Raw genomic sequence first — 9,878 nt, 5'->3', positions numbered from 1 at the left:
GTAGGAAAAGACCAATTAATGAAAAATGAGCGTACCATTTTGTCATGGCAGAAACATTAGAGACAGCTAGTGATTAAAGAGTCTATCTTTTAACATCAAAATTGAAAAAAATAAAGAAGGAATTAAAAAAAGAGAAATCATGATCTGACCATTGTAGCAGTAACAGTAGTCAAATGCTGGCTTGTGTCTGTGTATGAAACTCCGGCTTACATAAACCTGAGCTACGACACAAGTATCCACTGACATATGTCACTACACTGTGCTTTTATCCAACCTCCCCCTGAAAACATAAACTGCAAAAATGAAAGTGACTGTGATAGTCACACTGGAATATTTTGAGAGATGCACCTTTCTGAACAAAATACAGAGTCTGTGAAGTTCGTGAGAGTCCAGTGGAATGGGACAGGTAATACAGGACTCGGTTTCCTACGTGTAGATGTCTGCTGCCCTTTGTGATGCCTTGGAGTACCTGACACATCTATATGAGGCTGGCAGATATGTCACACAGTCCCTATGGACTTGCAGTCTTCTGGAGTGGCACCAGTAGGATGCCCTAAGGCAAATGGCATGAGACATCAATAGCTCCTCTACATTTTCTTAACATTTCTAATGCCTTACTGCTCCTCTGAAGTCCCAAGTACTAAATTTAGCAGTCACTATCACTAGGACAAGTAAATTTTACTGGTTCTAGCACATGACTCTACAAAAACTATGGGTGAGCCCCAGGGGAGGTGTCCCGCAGACAAAGGCAGAGATGGTTGAGCCCCTGCACTCCAAGGATGCTTGCAGGGCTGAGTGGACTGATGCCCCATGCCTCTCCAGAGGGTTTAGCAGCCTGGGCTTGGTGCTGCACTAACCACCCCACAGCAGAGCCAGGTTAGAAATATGCACTGGGCACAATTGTTACCTAGACCAAAAGCTTATTCATTTTCTGAGCTGACTATAAATCAGACAGCTTGCTTTTCCACTGTGTTGTGTAGTTATACATCCCAGTATCAACTAGGGGAAAAGTGCTGCCACCCTTATTCTATACAGTTTAAATGACTAGGCAAAGGGGATAGCAATGGAGCTGTCACCTAATTTGACCTGGTCGTACTGGGTGAACTGGATTTTTTTACGTAAATTGGTCACCACTGTGCTGAACAACTAATATCAAATTCAAAGATTCCTGCTATGCAGTCAGGTCTGAAAGAAATACCGAGTAACCATACGAATCCATTTTGATCGGCCTCATCAACCGTGTTGTAGTGTGTCCTAATAAACTGGCATTATACAGCAGAGTAGCTTTACTTGATCTAATCCTCCTAAAATCAGCACTTATTATTAGACGTTAAATTCTGGTTATGAAATAAGAACTCAATGACTGTGAATTACTTCAGATGGAGTCTTTAGCAAAATCATACAATTTACAAATTGTGATGTTATAGGTACTTTAAAAAGCGCACGTACACCCTATATGAATCATCCAATAAAGCTGCTATATTAAAAGCTAAAATCTCTGTTTAAATTAAACAGTTAATATATAAACTCATGTTCCATTAAAAATATGCCAGGATAGTTTTGCATCATGTTAAATGATACATAGTGAGGCCACTTGATTTGTTTCTATTTTTGTTGAGGTTTTTAGATCCTGAGCAAACTAGCTAAATATTATATTTCTTGGCTTAAATCTAAACAGAACCTTTCAGTCTTTCAGTGTAGGTGATTTAAAATCCTTTTCTGGAGCTACTATTCTACTTTGATTCAGTCTTCAATGTAAATTTTTCATCTTGTTCTTGAAGCCCATGACTCAGCGGGTAAGATGTTCTGACAAGGGCTGCTATGGTGAGAAATGCCTTCCAGTGTGCATTACACTGTCCCCCATGTAATCTGGGCATGTGTTAAGCACAAAAGGATCGAGATCATAGTATAGAGCTTTTTGGGAGGAGAAATAGTTTAAGTAAGTGTTTTGTAAGGGTGGTGGACACTCCTCAAAACGTTTAAATTTGATGATGACATCTTAGCAGCTGAAGCCAATGACAAAAAAAGCTCCCCTTGACTTTAACAAGGCCAAAGCATTCCTTTATGGAAACTAAAAGGCTGAAAGATGCCTCTGTATTCCAGGGCATGATTTGCACTGACAAAAACAGTCACGAGAACATCACAGTGCCAAATGTCACAGTTCTGATCTAATCCACCTTAAAATCTCTCCTTTGTACAGAACAGTGTGTGGCTGGAAAAGTTTGCCAATAAGCTGTATGTAATAAAAAACACCATTGGCCCCAGGTAAAACCTGTCATATAACAGCACCTTACAAATTCTACCTGTCAAGAAAAGACTTAGAGAAAACAAATTAAGTGAGCATAATGATGCAGGTTGCATTAGAGGTGTTGCACCTTGAAAGTCCGTGCAAACCACTTAAACAGGGCCTCAACATTTTCTCAGTCCTCCGCAGTCACAAATGGATATGCAGAACATGGAAATATTTGTAACCAAGAAAAGACACCTTTTTATGATACCAAGAGGCTTCATACAATTAAAGCAGAAGTATTTCAACTCATGCACAGAAGAAAGGAGAAAATTTTGCCAAGGGTCCTTAAACAGGTTGGTACCACCTATTAATCACTGCACTGCAGTCTGCGGGAGACAGGAAAACACAACAGAGAAGTGTCGCTGTATTTGTCCTGATCTTATCCTTTTCACTGGGCATGTGCTCGTAGCTATTGTCAGAGAGAAAAGATTCTGGGCTAGATGCTAGCAATTGGCTAGTTCGCTAGCATTTCTTTCTACACCAGCACCCTGTCTCTTGTTGCTTCTTAAGATGAGCTGCGATAAAGCCAACGGACGGCGTCTAGCGGCACAGAGCTATGGCCTTTGAAAGTAATTTGGTGCACTAGGGCTGTGTTGTACATGTATGGTTTTAATGAGGTTCTCACAGGTGTTTCAGGAGTATTGTGCAGCAGGCAAGAAAGACAGAAAGAGAGAATAATCCTTACCTTTGATTTCACACCTGTTGCTATAGACACCGCTACATGTTTCACACCATCCTGTTTAAGGGGCTTAAACATGGAATGACCACCAGACATTTTTAATCCTCTGAACACCAAGGATATTTTTCCTTTTGCAGCTTCACACAGCAATGTATCTGTTGGAAAATTTAGGCACAGCTTACTCATTTGGCTTAGATTCTTATATACGCATTACATTACGCCACCTTTCCCCTGGCTTTTTTAACCAAAGTGTCCTCCAGATTGTTTTGTTTTGCCAAGTAAGAAACTGAATTTTTGCAGAGTGTCGTAGCTCCTCATGCAACAATTGGCAAGAAGGTCATATTTTAACCTTCAGTCACTGAAGGTCTGATGCCACCTCAAAGCCTTCAGCTGGGGCAGTGGCTACCCGCGCTACCTTGTCCGCGACACGAGGGAGCTGCTCCCACAGGCAGCCGTCCTCCAAAAAGGCTGCTGTGTTACAAATCAGACAGCAAGTTTTGAATTGTGTTTACTTACACTTGTTAGTGCAACAGTACTGTGGATACTACAATTGCTAAGCTCACTCCCCTCCTTCCTTGAATGGGGAATATCTTGCCTGTACAGTATGGTCTTGCAGATCAGGCAAAAGAGAAAAAAAAAACAGCTTTAATTCCATTCTCATGGGGTTCCTTTTTCTGTATTCAAATAATGAAAAGTACATTGGATATTTTTACAAATTCTGGGCCATTTTGAGTTCAGAGAGGCAGTTACAGGCATGAAAAGTTATTGTGCAATGGGAAGTCCTGGTGCATCAGCACTGCCACGCCTTCGGAGCACCCCACGGGCATTCACATCCAGGGGAGCAGGGCTGCGAGATCACACACTCTGAGCCGTGTCTTTCCTTCCTTCCAGTGCAGGCTAGCTACTGCCTGTGGAGGTGGTAAAAAGGTAAGGTAGTTAAAGTTGCACTGTCAGCCGAAGGAGCTGTGCCCATCACCTTCAACAGGCCGTCAGAAAAGGGAGCTTCTTTCCCACGCCTGTGTGGAACCAGATCCCGTGATGCATTGCTTACACACGCACATTTCTGTAATTTTAAACTGTATGTAGGAAATGAAAGTCATTGTATAACACAACCAATCCTTTATCGAGATCATGGAAATTCTGAATAAGATGCAAAAAAGAACAAGACCAGGTTTGGATTAGTATCCCAAGATTTGTGAAATGAAATTGATTTCCATTCAAATCAGGTCTTTTACTCTTCTTGAAAATGTCAGGGTGTCAGCCTTGGCCATTACCAGACTGTGATTTATAGTTGAGACAAAGCGATAATACTCAGGTGACTGTCTGGAATTGTACTGCTGTGTCTGGAAAGACTACAGATGACAGCCATCTCCCTTCTTAACCAACTTGCATTGCTTATCTAAGATCAGTCTTCCCACACCCCTCCTCCCCAAAACCTTGATAGAAAAATGATAAAACATATAGGTTTGAAGATTTACTGAGATCAGACAAATAAGCCTTGGGAAGGGAGTAGGTTACAGAACTTTGGAGAAACACATTAAAAATAATCCTTTAGCTAGCTGTATCCTAGCTGTTTGGATGAATACCTGTAAAATGTGAGACTGATTGCCTGGTTTCAACACATGGGTACGTTTTAATCCATCTGTAGGATCTATTTCTGTAACTCGAGTATACTAGAAGCACAGAAAATGCTGAGACCAAGTAAGTTTTTAAATAGTAAGAATAATACAGCTGCTGTCATTTCCTTCTGAAATTAAACAAAATTTATTCAATAAATAGATTAACGGAGGTTAAAAATTACCCGGCTAATATTTAACCAAACACCAATAAGCTAATTCTGTTAGTTCTCCCACTGACATGAAGTTTTGCTTGAATAAAGGCAACAGAAGTACTTAACAGTTTAGGTGCTAAACTCCTACTAATTTTAGCTGGACTTAGGCACCTTCAAGTATCTCAGACAAGTCTTTGTCAAATCTCTCTCACTCTTTTTTCCTTCAGCTATGCTTGTGGTCTTAGTACAGTGGAGTGAAGGAGAGAATAAACAAGGTACATGAGTAAGTCAAACAAAAGAAAAGAGGAACTCCTAGCACAACTAATAGACCTGTTGCTGACATCAGATCGCTATGGTATTAGTATCATCTATGGTATTAGATGGTATTAGTATTTGCAGAGGATATTGACAAAATGGGAAGGGTTCAAATAAGCAACGTGATCCAATCTTCTCCAAAACATAACTTACAGTAAGACAATGAAGACAATCTAATTAGTTTTTCAACGAAAATGCTAGGAGGTGAAAGCAAATGGCCATTTAAATTGCCAGGAAAAGTTTCAGTAGCTGGAAGCTGATGCTAAAGAAATTCCAGTTAGAACTAAAGCCTATGTTTTTAATAGTGATGTAATAGACTACTGGGACACAGCTCCTGGGGTTATTATGGATTCTCTGCCATCCCAAATCCTAAATATACACACTAACCAAACAGAAATTGTTGGTGTTGATGTGGGAGTTGCTTGGTGAATGCTTTGGCATGTTTTATGGAGGAAGTCAGACTAGATGATTGAGTTTGCCTTGGCAGCGGACATGTGATACTTCTGCTGTGTGTGGGAGACACAAGGAAGGAGGGCAAGGGAGGACGTAAGCGGGAGGGGAAAAGGAGGGAAGGAAAGGAGGAAAATGTCTGGCTGTCTTCCTTGCCTAGTGCATGTAAGGTGCAAACCTTGTGTGGTACCATGTTTCCTAGTTCAGTAAACTGCAGGTGGTACCTGGAAGCAGAGAGGGTATAGGACGGCATTCAGCCATAGGTTTTACCACAGGACAGGAGAGTCTGCAAGTCCTCTGAGAAGACTACTGCAGATATTAAGTTCTGCTGTCACTTCATAATCTGAGCTGGATGCCAGCTGAAGGATATTTCGGCCACAGTAAAAGCATGCAGTACTGAGCCATACAAAAGACTGCTTTATAGAAAAATGCTGACCCCAGGGACTCTTTTTGGAGCTACCCCTTACCATGTTTTTATTGTTACTAGCTATTGCAGAAGATCATTAGGACCATTAAAAATATTAATCTAAAAAAAATTATTGTGGAAGCCCAAATGAAGTTGACTAGTCTCAATGGAGAGTAGGTGAACACTGAGATGTGAGATCTCATAGCTTATTCAGATGTTTTCCTCTCTCTTCCCAGCCACAGCAGTAAGTCACCGCGGACACCTGAAGAACAAACAGCAGAAGGAGCGCTGTAAAAGACATGTATAAAATGTCCCCACACACCACCACAGTAAATCGTGACCTCCTACTGACCACTGAATTCTTTGCTATTATTTGTATTATACTGTGCCTCAGAGCTCTAACCAAAGCCAAGGTCCCACCGTCCTAGTTACCATGCACCCAGTTAGTGAGCGGCGGTCCCCATGTGAAAGAGCCCACGGTCTGCCTGGGCAACACAGGGCAAGTGTTGGGGAAGGAAAATAAAGGTTGACTCACTGAAAGGGAGCTCAAGGGAATTGTCTGTGTTCATGCTGGGTGCCAGGAAGCGACCCTAAATCTTTAGTCATTGATGCAGGAAAGAAGAGCACGTAGGCGGTGGTTTGGAAACATCTGAAGGGTTTTAAAAAGTGTTAGTTATTACATGTAGTAATTTTGATTTCCCACTAGCATTTAGGGAATGATTACCAAATTTCTGAAAGCCAAACTGCAGCCTTTGGAATTTATTAACTCATAAAAGCCTACCAAAGCTCAATTCTCATATACCGGCAACACCCACAAGAAATCTATCCCTCTGAGTCAGTCGGGAGAGGTTTCCAACACTGTATTGGTAACCTGCTTCACTTTTAAACATCTAGCCATTGTTTCAGAACTGGGTGCCCCAATGCCTCCTAACACATCAATATTTTGACCATACTCATCTATTTCAGAAAGTTTGAGAATAAATATCCAAAATAATAGGCTGACATAATAAATACCAGAAAAGCACAGTCTCCTAGTTTTTTTAAAAAATGTAACAGTAAATCTAACTCCCTGGATACTCCAGTGTGTGTATATAAGTACATGAACAGGAGCTATAAGCACTGTGTATCCTCAGTCTTGTGAGAAAACTTCCCAACAGAGAAGTGAACCCTCCGCTTGCAGTGAAAAGCCATAAATCCCACCACAAAATGGCTGCACCAGCCATTTCACACCAGGCTTGCTAAAAGCTGATGCCCGTGCCATTGGGCCCCCACACGGATATGGAGGGCGAGGTGCTGTGCACGGCCGGTGCTGCGCACAGATTAGGCTCGTGCCGGCTGCCTGCATGAGGGCAGGCACCGCGAGCCTGCTGCGAGGGTCTCCAGAGCAGAACTGCCTGCCTGCCTGTTGTATGCCCAAAGCAGAACTATGCTCCTCGAGGATGAGGACCGATCGTCAAAACTTCTGGAAATGTGAATCCAACTAAATACTGGTAGCAAATATTTCATGCACATCACTAGCAGAAACTACCTCTGCTGAAGAAAGCAGCAGAAAGTCATTCCATACCACCCTGTACCCCACCCCCAAAATCACAGTTATTAAATCTGATGTTCCACAAATGATCCTCTGTTCCAACTGTGCGGCGATCCATGCCACTGAAAGAAGAAAATTAACAAGAAGAAAAACTTTATCTGGAAAACTGCAACTAGCAACCTTATATATAACCTCTGGTTTCCAAACAGGCCGAGGGAAGGGATGCAGATTCTGCAAAAAGTTACAGGTAAGGCCAATTTAAATGTCCTTCATGTTCAGGATGAAGAACCATCATGGAGACAAATGCAAAAAGTGGAAGCAAGCTAATTCAGACTCCTAGGAGAATGAAGGTGGCATCTCGTAGGGCGCTACAGTGGGGCTGTGGAAGGGGCTGAGGCAAAGAGATGGTTACTATGGTGGAAGAGAAGAGAAGGTGAGAGGTGACAGCTACTCATTAGCAATATTGTGATTCTATTTCACAGAATAAACTTCAGCAGAGAAAACAACTAATTCACCCAATTCTCTGGCGTACCTATACCAACATGTACATGTAAATTTTAGAAGTAGAACTAGAAATCACCGGCGGACCCCACAATCAAACTTATTTCTAGACTCATTCGAGTTGGTTGTTTCACATCAAAGGCAGTTTGTAGAGGAGAGAGAGTGCAGACGAACAGACAGGGAACCACGAAGAGTTTTCCACTGCTAACTGTCTCACTTGTATGAAAATCAGTGTATAAATCGGATAAACAGAATCTACTACTTTATGCATTGAAGATACTCTCTTCATCTGATTTACCTTCATCTGATGGAGATGCTTTGCGTAAAGGGATGTATTATGAAGAAACGCGTTCTGCTAGGAAGGACTTGAGTTTGAAATTAAATCCTGTGCTAAACTTTTCAAGAAGTATCTACCTTCACTGAAGTCTTTTCATGGCCCTGCTTATTTCTACTTTAAACTTCTCACTTATTGTACTTTAAGCTCCATCAGTGAATGTAAATGGGGTTTCACTATACGTTTAGTGCATTCAAGCATTCTTTGTTACAGTTCCCACCCTGCCGCATTATGTGAGCTCTGCCACGGAAGTCCAGCAGTCGGTTTGTTTTCTGCTATTAATAAAAGAACCTACTTTTCCCCACTTCTTTGAAGAAGTTGAAAGGGCTACATGTTAGAGGGGGAGGTGGTGGGGAACAGACTGTGGTGTAATCCCCAAACGCAAATGCTGTCTAGATTAGAAACCTCCCTGAAGAAAATTTACAAATGCTAAGACTGTGCTTTTTGTGTGATGATCACTAGAGCAATAACTTAGCCACATACTGGGTTCTGCCTAATGCTTAAGGAGCCTACTAGGTGAAAGGAATTAAATGAAAAAAACCCCAACATTCTTCCACTTGGCTCTGTGCCAGTGCCATCCAACCCTTTCAGTATCCAGTGACTTGCTAGCGCAACTATTTCCATATGTATTTCATCACTGAGGTATCTTAATATAATACTTAGGAATCTGCTAAAATAAAAAAACACAAATGGAATTTACACATTGCCAGTGTTTTTACATAGTCCAGGAAAAGCTTAATTAAAGGGGTGGGACATGGCTCTGCTGAATAGCTGTTTTTCCTTCATACCTTCCCATGCATGACATGCACACATCCAAGAAAAGAAGTTGAGGGGGGTGGGGGGAGGGGGGGAGGAGGAGGAGGGTGGTGGTGGAAGAAAACCACCCAAAACCAAAACCAAAATTACCAGCCCTAAACTCAGCAATACCTTGTTGATTTGCTTGGCCATCTCAATAAACAAATACGCTCTTTGTAGAGAATCACAGCCCCGTTGTAATAGCTAACAAGTAGAAGAAAAGTACAGAACATTATCCGCCTTTTTCCCTATAGGATACTCATGTTGTTCGAACTATCACTACCATATCCAGTTTATCGTACAATTATGACTAATCCTTAACTCCTAAATAAGCATGAACAGGAGTAAAGATTCCAATCCTGAAAGCCTACCAGATAATTTTAGTCTATAATCGACTGGATGGTTCTGTGATTAATTTTAAATCCTACTTAATAGGTTAAAGATGTTTATAAAGATGAAATAATTTTATCGGTGTTGATCTTAATAATCTTATGTTCGCTTACTCTCTAAGGCTTCCATAGTCCATCCACTTGTTGCTACTCAGGCACTGGAAGTAAAACACAGCTTTGTGCACAAATTAATATAGCCAAATTCTGGTCGGAATATAACTCACCAAATAAGAATAACTCTAGTGTTGCCAAGGAATGGGACGACGCAGCATCCAACAAACTCTGACGATGACTACTGCAATCATCAAACAATGGAAAAATTTAACAAGGTGATGAATGTCTCAGATACATTGTTTGGACAAAAAAGCTTTAAATGAACATAACAGAATAAATGTACTTTTAATTGAGTGACACAGT

The sequence above is a fragment of the Phalacrocorax carbo genome, chromosome 1, assembly GCF_963921805.1.
Source record: "Phalacrocorax carbo chromosome 1, bPhaCar2.1, whole genome shotgun sequence".
Classification (NCBI taxonomy): Eukaryota; Metazoa; Chordata; class Aves; order Suliformes; family Phalacrocoracidae; genus Phalacrocorax; species Phalacrocorax carbo.
This window is presented reverse-complemented; position numbering follows the sequence as displayed.